This window comes from Trichechus manatus, unplaced genomic scaffold, assembly GCF_000243295.1.
Source record: "Trichechus manatus latirostris isolate Lorelei unplaced genomic scaffold, TriManLat1.0 scaffold00064, whole genome shotgun sequence".
NCBI lineage: Eukaryota > Metazoa > Chordata > Mammalia > Sirenia > Trichechidae > Trichechus > Trichechus manatus.
In genome coordinates this window covers 8,814,873-8,827,029 of record NW_004444000.1, presented here as the reverse complement: position 1 = coordinate 8,827,029, position 12,157 = coordinate 8,814,873, and the positions used below count along the sequence as shown (strand labels likewise).

General features: G+C 48.2%; 1 protein-coding gene across 1 annotated transcript in view; it reads left to right on the top strand.

Moving 5' to 3' along the window:
• Positions 1-1,832: 1,832 nt before the first annotated feature.
• Positions 1,833-12,157, top strand: part of KCNJ5 (potassium inwardly rectifying channel subfamily J member 5) — a 29,280-nt gene continuing 18,955 nt past the window's right edge. Inside the window, exon 1 of the mRNA XM_004379331.2 lies at positions 1,833-1,971. The gene's annotated coding sequence lies outside the window, so the exon portion shown is untranslated. The remainder of the gene's footprint in view (positions 1,972-12,157) is intronic.

The following is a 12,157-nucleotide window of genomic DNA, read 5'->3' as shown; positions in this document are numbered from 1 at the left end:
TGAATGACCAACCCCTCTACAGAGGGAGAAAAGTAAGAAATATAGGGCCCAGGAGGCAAACCCTGGCGGGGTCCCTCTAAGCCCACCCCTGGGAAAGGTGCCTTGGCCGTGAACCGTGCCCACACTGGTCTCCTTGGTAAGGGGAATGTGCTGGCCACCATTTTGAGACTAAGCTTCTATGAAGCTCTGCTTACCGGAGAGAGAAGACTTGCAGTGTTCCAGTCTCAGTGACAAGCACTTTCCTCACTGTAATTTAATAAACCGGTCTTCTGATTGTATGCCTCATTCACCTGGTAAATATTCATTGAGCACCTGTGCCAGGTGCTGGGGCTACAGCCAAGATCAAGACAGTCACAGACCCCACCCTAATGGCGCCTACAGTCTGGGGAACACTGTTCTCATGCTTGCTTGGCGTGTAGGCTGGGTAACAGACAGAGAGGGGCCAGAGGTAACACCACCAGGTACAGAGTTCCACCCTGCATGGACCAGTCGTGGTAACTGCCCACCCTCCCCAGACAGCAGCCTTGGCTTTGCCTGGAGTGTGATGTCTGCAGCTGCTTCCCCTACAACTCCATGAATTAAAGAATAAATTCATGTAATTATCTTAGGCCTATCTTCAGCCAGAAGGAATCCAAAAGGGCGGGCAGGGAGATGGTGAGGTGGAAGGTGGGCTGTGCACTCACCTCAGCTCTGCCCCTGAGTGTTCAGGTTACTGCTGTGACTGGAGGGGCTTTTCCCCAAATGCTACCTCTCTGTGTGCCACTGATCACTGACAGGAGAGAACCCAAGGGCGAGGAAGGAACCCTGGGGAGCAGCAAGCCTGTTTCCGGTCTCTGGACTCTCTCCTCTCCAGACCCTCACCCCACTGACAAAAGCAGGGTGGGTGGGATGTGAGAGCCTGGGCTTGGGCTCCCTGAACTTTCGGAGGAATGCTTCCACCTGCTTGACTCCATCTAATGATCAAATGAAATGCAATACAATTTTGCCAGCTGCTGATTCCTGCAAGGCAGAGTGACTGAGCAGCCCCTCCAAGCCCCCACGCAAGATTCCTGCCCTAACAGGTTCTTCCGTCTTTCTGTGTGCTCCACCCCACCCACAAAACACCTGCACACTCACGCGCACACTCACACACACGCACACAGGCACATGTGTACGGCCACATGCACTCACACACGTGCACACACGCACACTCACACACACCTGCACACGCACAAGTGCACACCCCCACGGGCACTCACACACACAGGCACACACATACACACGTTCACTCACACACACACGCACACGCGTACGCCCAGGCGCACTCCCACACACACATCCACACCGCGCTCGCGCGCGCGCTCAGGTCTCCATGCTTTGTATCCACACGACCAGCTGCACCCTCACCCCGCCCGGGTGCCAGCAAGGAGGGGCGCGCCTGGGTGGGGAGGAGGGGGACCGGGCAACAGGGAAGGCAAGGAGTGCGTACGGGAGACCCGCTTCGCTTTTCCCCCCAGGGAGCTCGCCCCTCGGGTCCTCTCCCCACCTTCCTCCTCCGACTCATTCACAAGTGCCGGCGTCCTGGGTCACGTGGGGCCCGGCTCGGCCCAGCCGCCGCCCCCACACACACACCCTGCCTTTGCCTGTGGCCCTTTAAATAGCGTAGTCACCGGAGATTCACCCGTACCCGGGAGAAGGGGAGGGAACGCGCGGAGAGGAGAGCGGGCGGGAGGAAGGGAGGAGCGGGGAGACACTTTCCCGTCTGCTCGCGCAGGGGGAGTGACTGCAGGGACTGGAGCGAGAAGGGGCAGGATGGCCTTGGAGCTCCCGCCCACAGATCCCCAGGACAGGGAGAGGCTCTAGGCAGAATCTAGTTGGTGATGGTCGGGGCTGGCGAGTGCCCCCCGAGGCCCTGACCGCCCTGCGCCACCGCCTCTGACCGACACCCAGAAGTTCGCCTTCGCGGGACTCGGCAAGCGCCTATTGCAACAAGTAAGTTGTCTGCTTTTCCTTCCCCATGTCTCTGCCAGCTCGCTGATGGCTTTCTGGGGGTGCCATCGCCCCGGCAGAAGGCTTCCACTGGGAACCTGCCCGTTTAGGGGCCGGCGGGGACGCCAAGGGCCCCGGGCGGGGGCCATAGTTCAGCCAGGAAGCAGAGACCTCCCAGGCGTGGGAGTTAAGCCTTCGGAGCGCTGTGAACATCTCTGCTTATGGCACTGGGGCAGAGGCCCCTGGGAGTGTGAAAAGGCCCCCTGCGTGGTTCACTAGCCCTGTGGTCTGAGGGGGCGCAGGCCAGGCAGCCGGCCAGAGTGGCACAGTCCCTCATGGGGACCAGAGCAGCCGTGGGGGCCGTGAGCTCCGCCACCTTCAGATCCTCAGCTTAATCTCACTTGCTCTTTTAAGTCTGGCCAGACTGGAAATATGGCCTTGCTATTTCTGCCCTCCTTGTCCATGCATCACTTCCTGCATGCCCCCTATCTCTTCTTGGACATCCTTCAAACTGTGGAGAAAGGCCAGGGGTCATGCTCCAAGGGCAGGCCGTGGGGAAGGGCTGGACAAGCTTTACTCCTGGTCTCCCCAAACCCACGTGCCTCCGGGTTCTGACCTGCTGCCCTCTCCTGGGGCTCTTCTGCCCGGGTCTGTGGAGCAGCCTGGGGTCTGGGCTGACTGCTTGGACCAGGTCTGATGTCCCAGCACCAGGCTGGGTAAGGCCAGTCCCACCGCTTCTTTAAATACCAGAGGAAGAAGCCCAAGGGGAACATGAAAGTCTGCATTGTGTCAGACTGCGTCCTTCACACTCTCTTCTAATCCATATAATGAAGCAGATGTTATTATCCTCATTCTACAGGTGAGAAAATGGAATCTTTTTTTTAGCTATGAAGTATTTATTGTGCATTAAAATTACACGACTTTTTTCCCAAAGGCACAGGGCCATGAGAATTGTAGAAAATTTGCCACACGTGGTAGGTTGGTCTAAGAGGATTCCACACCTTTGTTTTTGCTGCTCAGTGTATAATAACTAGAGACTTGCAAATCTTTGGGAGCCCTGGTAGCACAGTGGTTAAAAGTGCTCGACTGCTAACCGTCAGCAGTTTGAAACCACCAGTGGCTCCGTGGGAGAAAGATGCAGCAGTAAAGTCCGCTTCTGTAAAGATTTACAGCCTTAGAAACCCTGTGGGGTCGCTATGAGTCGGAATTGACTAGACAGCAGTGGGTTTGGGTTGGGTTTTGTAAATCTTTGTGAACATTCTGTACTGGTTAGAAAATGGAATGTTAGAGAAGCTATGTAACTTGCCTGAGGTACACAGCTTATAAATGAGATTCTCATCCATGTCTGACTCCAGAATGTACGTTTTTAATGAGTAAGCTAGACTTCATAGGGCTTTTTGGTTCACAAAGCATTTTTCCTCCGGGAAAGACACAGTGCAAAGAAGCTAATATTTGTGAACCTGGATTCACTAACATGAGTGAATCCTGACCCCTGTCCTGTGAAGTAGCTAATCTTGTTTCACCCACTTAACTGATGAGACCAAATCTTAGAGAAACCTGAGTGCCGATAAATGGCCGAAAGACTGTCTTCCAAACCCATGGCTTTTGACTCCAGTCCAGGCATCTTTCCGCTCCCCAACACGAACCTGGAAAGGTATTGTGGCCGCCCCAGACCCATGCCTTTCCCTCAAATCTCAGGGTAAATGGTATCAGCTGGTGTGAACCAGGCTCATGCTTCCTAAAACCTGGCAGACACCAGGCAGGGTGACCATGTATGTGAGCTAGAGAGAAAAGGCCCGTTGTTGGGCCCGGTTGAGAAAACCTCGGTTGGCCTGACTGGGGTTTTACATTGTTGCATCACCCTTCAAGGACATCCTTCTACTTGCAGGTACAATGTATGAATTTCAGGGGGAGTATGGGAGTGTAGGGTGTGCTTCTTGGGAGGACAGCATCAGGCCACTCTTGAAAGAGAGGAAGCATCACATGAGAAGCTTGTCTGGAGCCTCCACAAAAGCAGGGTGCTCTTGACCTCCCCTGGAATGGTGTTCTAGACTCACTGCCTAGCTCTCCAGCAGCAAGGGGACCACGCACACAGGGCCTTCCTGTCCTCTCCAGAAGTGCTCACAGGCAGCGTTTCCTGTGGAAGCATTAAACAGAAAATGCGCGCGCTCCATCCAGCAGCAGCTGGCAGGAGGAGGAGACAGGTATGAAATGTGGGCACAGGGGAGAAGGGCCCAGAGCTGTCGGGAGAGCTCACTGTCTTCTCCTGGCAGGGTCCCTGGGGGCTATGAAGGCTGTCTCAGCGGGACTCCCCAGCCTGCCAGCACATCCTGAGGGGCGGAGCTCTCCCCTCAGTGGGTCCTGGATCCGGCAGCACATCAGCGAGGCTCCCAGACGCTCCAAGGCTTCACTGCCCCAGTGCCTGCTGCAGGCTGCACAGCAACAGCCCTCTGGGGCGTTCCGCCAGCGCCAGACTGAGTTTCTGGCCCAGGATTTCAGGGGGCTCCTCAGGCTGCTCTAGCCATCTGTGATGAAGTGAACCCCAACAGAGAGGAAACCACCAGAATACCCATTCTCCTTGTAGCGGCCTGATCCTTCATGCCTTCCATGGGCGAAACCACAAATGGGTGTACTTCTGGTTTTCATTTTTAAATCAGTTCAACAACCATTTATTCGGTCACTTCGTATATGCCAGGAATAACTGATTTTTTAACACCTTGGAATGTGATCGTTTGGGCAGGGTTAGCTTTCTATTTAGGCGAATGTTAGCAAAAGCTTGCATTTGGTGAGCTAAGACTGATTGAATATTTAGGCTGGTGGCGGGGGTAGTGGGGGCAATGGAGAGAAAGGAAGCGGCCCGGGAATCCGTGAAGTAGCTCAAGGGAGCCATGTTTGGATTAATATGTCACTGTGCATGAGCTACACACAGGTCCTTGAGAGGTGGCACTATTTCTAAGGAAGGGCCAGTGGTTGCATGACTACTAAGACAGTCATTGGCCAGGCAGGAATTTTTCTCTTTTTCCTAAAGAGGGGACAAGGAGAATGGCGGTTCCACATAATGGGTTGAACGGAATGCATTTTTAAAGGAGACTGACGAGTGGCTTTGTTTGAAGTTATTTTTAGAAGGAATGGACAGCTTCTGGGATCCTGACGGCAGAGGGATGGACGGACTGTCCTCTCCAGGCCCTGCCAGTGGTACACAGCTTATCTAGTTCCTCCTACCTTGACATTTTGATAAGTGGGCTATTCTCGTCCGCAGTGCCCAGGATAGCAGGGGCCCTTGCCAAGAGCCGTGTTGAGTTAAATGTTAGAGCCAGACCTTTAACACATGACCCTGGAGATGCTGGCTGGTGCTTAGATGTAAAGTTCCATTATGAGTCCAGATCAGAGAAGGCTGGACAGCAAACATCAGGGACGACGGTACTTCCTGTCTACCAGGGGTCAACCCATATGGTGGCCAGAGAGGCTGGGGAGGGGGTAGGGGCGGAGGAGCTAGAGGAGGAAAAGACGGGATGGCCAGTCCAGCTTGCTGAGTTGTCGTCTGTCACTCTCATCTGTGGCTTGCTTGTTTGGGGCTGGGAATGCTGTCCACCCCATGTCTTGCTTCTCCCGCCATCACATTTCAGACTCCCTGCCTTAGAATCAGGCTTCTCCAAAGCCATCATCCAACTTTATTCTTGCTGCTCATAAACGGGGTAGTTGGGACAGAAAACAAAAAAAAAAAAACACCAAACCTGTTGCTGTCGAGTCGATTCCGACTCATAGCAACCCTATAGGACAGAGTAGAACCACCCCATAGGAACGGCTGGTGGATTTGAACTGCCAGCCTTTCGGTTAGCAGCCATAGCTCTTAACCTCTACGCCACCAGGGTTTCCGGTTGGGGCAGAGTAAGAGCCAAATTGACCTCAGATCCTAGGAGTAGTGCAGTCTGGGGTCCAACCTGCGTCTCGTCCTCTGTCCACTCCTGAAAGCTTGAGTGATTGAGCACTTGGAGCTTAGAGCCTGGTGGTGGGAGGGCCAAAAAGGGGAGTGGGAGAAGGTGCTGTCTCTGCTCCAGGAAGCTGTCCATCTAGCATGGCTAACAAAACCCACAGCTGCCCATGTCAGGGGGGCATGTACAATGAAGGCTGCTGTGCCAGCCAACCAGCCTGGCCTGTGTCAGAGCAACCTTGCAGGACAGCAGGCTATGAAGGCCTCCCAGGTCCTGGTGAGGCTGTCTCAGGTACTCTACAAAGGCCCTTTATTGGATGGACTCAAAAAGTCACTCATGTAGTCATTCAAAAATGTTGACTGAGCACCTACTGCAGGCCAGACCTTTGTAGGAACCTGAGATCAGATTCAGTGATTATACACCCTGCCTGCCTGTCCTTGGAATTCTCCCAAACAATTGCCTGGGGAAGACAGACATGCCCGTGAATAAATTACAGCATCGGTGGTAAGTATCAGGACAGAGATGAAGCAAGGGCCTCTGGCGGCAAAGGCAGACTGCTGGGTGACCAGGGAAGGCTTTCAAGCGGACTTGAAGGCTTGCCAGTGCCGGCAAAAATGGCTGGGGAGTGGCTTGCGGAGGTGGGAGAACAGGTTAGACACAGGGCTGTGGAATGGGGGCTGGAAGAAGAAGGTGCCTGCTGAGCCAAGCCCAGGCACTAGGCGTTTACAGTTGGCCCTTCAGCCCTTCGTATCCGCGGGTTCTGCTTCTGCAGATTCAACCAAACTGTGGGTCGAAAACGTCCAGGGGAAAAAGTTCGGAGAAGCAAAACTTCAATTTGCCATTTGCAGGGCACTGCCCTGAATCCACATGAATGGAAGCGTTCCCAGAAGAACTACAGAAACTCAGAGAAAGGCAGCCTTCCAGAGCAAGTCTTCAATTGTGATGAAACAGCTAGTCACAAAGCATTCACATTGTGTTGGAGCCCTGGTGGCGCAGTGGTGAAGAGCTCAGCTGCTCACGGAAAGGTCGGCAGCTCCAATCCACCAGCCGCTCCTTGGAAATCCTATGGGGCAGTTATACTCTGTCCTATAGGGTCTCTATGAGTCGGAATCGACTCAGTGGCGATGGGTTTGGGTTTTGTTTTACATTAAATATAAGTAATCTAGAGATGATTTAAAGTATACAGTAGGATGTTTGTAGGTTATATTCAAATTATGTGCCATTTTATATAAGGGACTTGAGCATCTGCAGATTTTTGGTATCCGTTGGCGGGTCCTGGAACCAATCCCCCTGGTATACCGAGGGACGGTACCTGGTACACGGGCCTGCCGCTCCCCCCATCTCACCTTTGTAGGTTACTGGTCCTTTCCTTCATCTCTTTGGATTTCTGTGATTCCTTCTCTCAAGCATGCATACTTGATCTCATTTTATTTTATTTTTCTTTCCTTGTTGGGGTCGTTCTTCCCCGCTCCATTTTTGCCTTTTTCTCTCACTCGTTCTCTTACCATACATGTGCTTTAGTGATTCTTTAGCTTAATCCCTTTCCCACTGCATACATTCTCTTTATTAAACCTTGCCTTTTGAAGTAAGTGTAGAGTCACATGCAGTTGTAAGAAATAATACAGGGTCTTTACCTGGTTTCCCCTAATGGTGACATCTTTGATACAGTCAAGATACAGAACATTTCTACCACCACTGCCCTTTTATAGCCCTGTCCGCCTCCCACAACCCTCACCCCTGCCCTTACCTCCAGGCAACCACTAATCTGTTCTCCATTTCTATAAATTTGTCATTATAAGAGTGATTTATAAATGGATTAATACAGTATGTAAGCTTTGGGGCTTAGCTTTTTTCACTCAGCATAATTTTCTGTGATTCCTTCACGTTGTGTGTATCAGTAGTTCATTTCTTTTTATTGCTGAATAGCATTCCATAGTATGGATGTACCGCGGTTTGTTTAACCATCCACGATTGAAGGACATCTGGGTTGTTTCCAGTTTGGGGCTATTATGAATAAAGCTACTATATAGATTTGTACACAGGTTTTTGTGTGAACATAAGTTTTCACTTCTGTCAGATAAATGCCCAGGAGTGTGGTTGCTGGGTCCTATGGTTCTGTTTTTTAATAAGCTGTCAAACTGTTTTCCACAGTGGCTGTACCGTTTTACCTTCCCACCAGCAATGTATGAATGATCCAGTTTTTCCACATCCTTGCCAGCATTTGGTGTTGTCATTTTTTTTTTTTTATTTTAGCTGTTCTATAGATGTGTGATGGTATCTCATTGTGGTTTTAATTTGCATTTTCCTAATGGATAATGATATTGACCATCTTCTCATGTGCTTTATTTGCCCTCTGAATAACGTCTTCAGCAAAGTGTCTCTTCATGTCATTTGCTCATTTTCTAACTAGATTATTTGGGCTTTTTTTACTGTTGAGTTTTGAGAGTTCTTTATATATTCTTAATACTAGTCCTTTGTCAGATGTGTGATTTGGAAAGATTTTCTCCCACTCTTCAGCTTGTTTTTTCATCTTCTTTATCAAGGTCTTTTGCATAGAAAAAGTTTTTAATTTTGACGAAGTCCAATTTATCAATTTTTCCTCTTATGGATCATTCTTTTGATGACGCTTTAAGAACTCTTTGCCCTAGATCCTGAAAATGTTCTCCTATGTTTTATTCCTAAAAATTGTTACAGTTTTATAATTTACATTTAAGTCTGTTATCTATTTTGTGTGAATTTTTGTATGAGACTTAAGGCATGAGACTTAGGTCGAGGTTCACTTAAAAAATAATTTTAAAAACTAGTCTGTGCATGTCCATTGCTCCATAACCATTTTTTGAAAAAGCTCTTTCTGCCATTGAATTGCTTTTTTACATTTGTCAAAAACCAATTGGGCATATTTATGTAGTTCTATTTCTGAGTTCTCTATTCTGTTCCATTGGTTTCTGTGTCTGTCCCTCCACTAATACCACAAGTCTTGATTAGTGTAGATATATGATAAATCTTGAACTTGGGTAAATTGATTCCTTCCACGTTATTCTTCTTTTTCAAAATTGTTTTAGCTATTCTAGCTCCTCAGCCTCTCCACATAAATTTTAGAATAATCTTATCTATATCTACAAAAATTCTTGCTGAGATTTTGATAGGACTTACGTTAAACCTATATATAAATTTGGGGATAATTGATATCTTTATTATACTGAGTCCTGCAGTCCACGAGCATGATATGTTTCTCCATTTATCTAGCTCTTCTTTCATTTCTTTCTTTGGCATGTTGCAGTTTTCAGCAGTCCATTTTGCTCTGCTGTGTACTGTGTGCCCTGGGGCATGCCACTTAGTTTCTCAGACCTTCAGTGTGCTAAATGGATAGTGTTCTGTAAATGGATAGAACAACACCTATCTTGAAACAGTAGGAGAAAGGTCAAATAAGATAGCAAATGAGAAGCTCCCAGCAGTGAGTGTTCCATGGGGTGTTTTCCTTTGACTGATTTCTCTTTTGTGCTCTTTCTTTCTTCTTCCCAACTCTCATGCTGATAGGAATTACATTAGACTGCATTAAACCATATTCACCTTTCTGTCTCTTTACTTTGCATCCTTTGCTTTCATTCTCAACTCCTTATTCTATTATTCTATTCACTTTGTTTTTCCTTTATTTTCACTTTCTTTCCCTATTTCATTCATTCTCCCATGATATTTGTCCAATTCCCCTTTTTGGGGGTCTCTTTGGCTTACTTTCCTTAGCTTTTAGTGTGAATCTAGGGCCAGACAGTATGGGTTCAAATCCAGATTAATCACTTACTAGCTTTGGGGCACTTTACTCACCCTCGCTGTGCCTCAGTTTGCACAGCTATAAAATGGGGGCTAAAAATAATACTTATCTTTTATGAATTTATTAAATGAGTTCATACACGTAAAACGTTAAGAATAAAACCTGGTATATGCTTAGTTGCCAGTGTCAGTTGTAATTACTAGGATTTAACCTACTATGTCTCGTTTCCCAAGGAGCTCTGGTGGTGCAGTGGTTAAGCGCTTGGCTGCTAACGGAAAGGTTGCAGTTCAAACCTACCAGCCATTCATCAGGAGAAAGATGTGGCTGTCTGCTTCCGTAAAGATTTACAGCCTTGGAAACCCTGTGGGGCAGTTCTACTCTGTCCTGTGGGGTCGCTATGAGTTGGAATCAACTTGCTGGCAATGGGTTTGGTTTTTTTTTTTTTTACCTGTTTCCCTGGTTCTTTCTCACTGGTTCATTTACTCTCTATCACTACCCATCTTTTCTAAAAACCAAAACTAAACCCATTGCCATCGAGTCGATTCGGACACATAGTGACCCTATAAAACAGAGTAGAACTGCCCCACAGGGTTGCAAGGCTGTAATCTTTATGGAAGCAGACTGCCACAGCTTTCTCCCTCAGAGTGACTGATGGGTTCGAACTGCCAACCTTTCGGTTAGCAGCCAAGCGCTTAACCACTGCGCCACCAGGGCTCCCTCCATCTTTGCTGCTTGCATGTAAATACTTTCATATTCACATTCTCTTGCTTTCTTGGTGTTATCTTCTCTGTACTTCCCCTGTTATATTTTCTAATCGTCACTGGAAAATTGGCACCAGCCCAGGAAATCTGTCCCTTGGACTGTAGAGAGGATACGAGTGGTTTTTTCATTTTGATTTAATTATTAATGCCCTTTATTATTTAATACAGACTACATACTCACAGTATGGGGTTACAGTGCAGAGAAAGTATTATAACTATGCCATTTGCTTTTAAGAGTCAGCAGGCTCAAAAAGGAAAAGTACTGGACAAACAGATACAAGTATGGGGAAAGTGTAAGGTGAATTAATTTTATCTTTATGCTTTTCTATTCATGATTTTCACGTATCTTTTGCAGGGGGCTGGGCAGGTGCATCTGGATTTTGGCAAGTAAGCCCTGGTTAAGTATTAAGGTGAACGGAATTAAGTGGCCCACAGCAGCTGGCCAAGGAAGGCAACTAAATATTCCATCTCACGCAAATGGCAGTCAGAAAGGTTGAGGTCCTCAGTCACAAGCTGGCCAGCCTCTGCCCTATAGATGACCTCCTCAACAATTAAGTACATACATAACGTTAAATTAGGTTCCCTGGGTGGCACAAATGGTTTGCACTCACCACTAACCAAAAGGTTGCAGTTTAAATCCACCTGTCAGTGTCAAACAAGAAAGGCCTGGCAATCTACTTCCATAAGATTGCAGCCATTGAAAACTCTGTGGAGTGCAGCTCTGCTCTGACACACATGTGGTTGTCAAGAGTCAGAACTGACTTGATGGCAGCGTGTTTGGTTTTTGGTAATGTTGAATTACTTGAAAGGTGCTCATATGGGATTAAGCCTTTCAAATCCATATTCTGTATCTCAAATGAGGTCCAATTTTTGCCCTTTTAAAAATTGCTGAAGGTGTTTGGTCTCACTTAGATGTGCTCAAGTGGATTTTTAAATACCACCAAAATGATCTTTTTGTCTCTGTATTTCCTCCAAAGAGTTAAACTCCTGAAGCAAATGCCAGATCTGCTGTTATTTCAGACAAGAACTCTGCTTCCTTTAAAAACCCCGGAGTGAAACACCGCTTAATCCTTTTCTCTCTGCCTTTTTATCTTTATTGTAAACTCTAGGTATTTTCGTTTCTTTAACAGAAAAGTAACTAGGGGATTAGTCCGCAGCTCTTCTAATAGGGAACATGTTTCTCTCCAGATACCACAAAACGCTGCCTGAGGTTTTCTGACTTCCTTAGAATGTGATGGGGAATCCTCATGGGAGGCTGTCTGAATGAGCAGCCAATTATCTCCACCTGGTTGGGCAGCCCCAGGCTCTGAAGGCCCCCAGCTCACCTCTGCTCTCCCCGATGGCACTGACTGTCGCCTTCACCGTGCATCTGGAAGTCAGGGGCTCCCTGCTAGACCGAGTTTTAAATCTTTCAGTGCTGTGTCTCCATGCTGTCATCCTGAGGGTAAGTTAGCCAGTTTTGTGCACCTCGGGCAATTCTCTTCACGTCTCTGGGCACAGCTGTCCAACTCTTAAACCAAACCAAAAACAGTTACTATCGAGTGGATTCCGACTCATGGTGACGCCGTGTGTGTCAGAGTAGAGCTGTGCTCCATAGGGTTTTCAATGGCTGACTTTTCAGAAGTAGATGGATAGGCCTGTCCGCTGAGGTGCCTCTGGGCAGACTCAAACCTCCAATCTTTCAGTTAGCTGCCGAGCACTTCACTGTTTGTGCCACCCAGGGGCTA